This window comes from Fukomys damarensis, unplaced genomic scaffold (genome assembly GCF_012274545.1).
Source record: "Fukomys damarensis isolate Sample0158 unplaced genomic scaffold, DMR_v1.0_HiC HiC_scaffold_16, whole genome shotgun sequence".
In the NCBI taxonomy this organism is placed as follows: Eukaryota; Metazoa; Chordata; class Mammalia; order Rodentia; family Bathyergidae; genus Fukomys; species Fukomys damarensis.
The window spans coordinates 23712038-23713900 of NW_022900928.1; positions in this window are offsets into that span (position 1 = coordinate 23712038).

Consider the following 1863-nt stretch of genomic DNA (forward strand, 5'->3'; position numbering starts at 1 on the left):
GCATTTTTTTATTTTCACAGAAAGCAATACTTTGTCTTTCTTTACTACACTTCCTTTACTATCCTTCAAATACCTTTTCAATTGGAGTAGTTGAATGTAATTCTGGAGTATTAATTTGAGATAATTGCTTATTGTTACATAATATGTTACTAATAATTGTATAATGATTTTTTTACTTGAAAAGGAAAATGAGATGGTAAAATCATTAAAGTCATCACAGAAAGCAATACTTTGTCTTTCTTTACTACACTTCCTTTACTATCCTTCAAATACCTTTTCAATTGGAGTAGTTGAATGTAATTCTGGAGTATTAATTTGAGATAATTGCTTATTGTTACATAATATGTTACTAATAATTGTATAATGATTTTTTTACTTGAAAAGGAAAATGAGATGGTAAAATCATTAAAGTCATACCTTAAAAATTCTAAATGTTATAAATATCACGAGGCTAGCAGGCTAGGAATATAGCTTAGTAATAGAGCACTTGCTTAGCATGTGTAAGGCCATGGACTTAATCTCCACTACCAGACACAAACACACACACATTCTGAAACAAAAAGTCCTGGTGGGTTTTGAGCAAAGGAAAGGAGAACTGTAATTTAATTTAGCAATCTGGCTTCTGAATGGGGAACAGGCTGTGGTTGAGGAAGTCAGTGAAGCCGGACAAACACATAGGAGGTTTTTGCAATAGATCAGATGAGATGTGACAGCGTCTGGGACTAGGGTGGGAAGAGTGGAGCTGGTGAGAAATAGATTCTGGATTCTAAAGGGGACCCATAAAGATTTATGTGCTTCGCTCAGAAAAGCCCTCCCTGGCTTTGACATTAACATCAGTAGGAATGAAGGGCCGGGTTACAAATTTCCCAGAGCTTCTAGCAAGCCCACCGAAGATCCTGCTTCACCACCATAATCTGCCACAAAGCTAAGTCTCAAGAAAAAAATTATTGATAACATGAATTTTTGTTTTGCCACTAAGATATCTTTTAATTTGACTAAACTTTACACCCTGTTTGTCTCACTTTGTAGCAAAGGTCCAAGCTCTCTGTGTCATCTTTTTAATTTTCACCCCAGTATGCTCTGAAAAGCCATTGTCTGATTCAGTTTCCACCTTTACCGATTCTCCAAACCTTTCCACCCCTTACAGCTTGGAACTCATAATGCAGCAACATCACAACCCTCCTGCACACAGCCTTCTTTCTGAAGGTTCTTTACCCCTTTGGTATACCAGGTATCAGTCGACTGAAGACACTCCTCCAGCTTTCATTCTCCATGGTCTCAGAAGTGTGTAGGTGTCATTCTTGTACCTTCCAGCTGCTTCTTGACTCCAGTTCTCCAGTTTCAAGAGTATCTCTGGCCCAGTAATGTAAGCATCCCAGCGTAATATCACCTAGCAAACTCACCAAGGTTATAGCCCACTCTTCCTTGTCTCCGGAGGCAGAAAAAAATAAACAACTGTGCTAATTTTATTTAAATTTATTACCAAAAGCTTTGATTGGACTCTTAGTAATCCTGTGTATTTTCAGTCAACAACTCACTAAATTTTGCATCAGAATCACAAGAATAGTGTGCCAAAATAGCTTTCTGAGCTACATTCCAAGGATATCTGACTCAGTAAGTCTAGTGTGGTGCCTATATTTCTCATTTCTCACAAATTTCCAGGTATCGGGTGCTGCTGGCTTGGAGGCCATACCAGGAGGTCTACTGGCCTAGTCAATTCATTATCATCATCTTCTTCTTCTTCTTCTTCTTCTTCTTCTTCTTCTTCTTCTTCTTCTTCTTCTTCTTCTTCTTCTTCTTCTTCTTCTTCTTCTTCTTCTTCTTCTTCTTCTTCTTCTTCTTCTTCTTCTTCTTCTTCTTCTT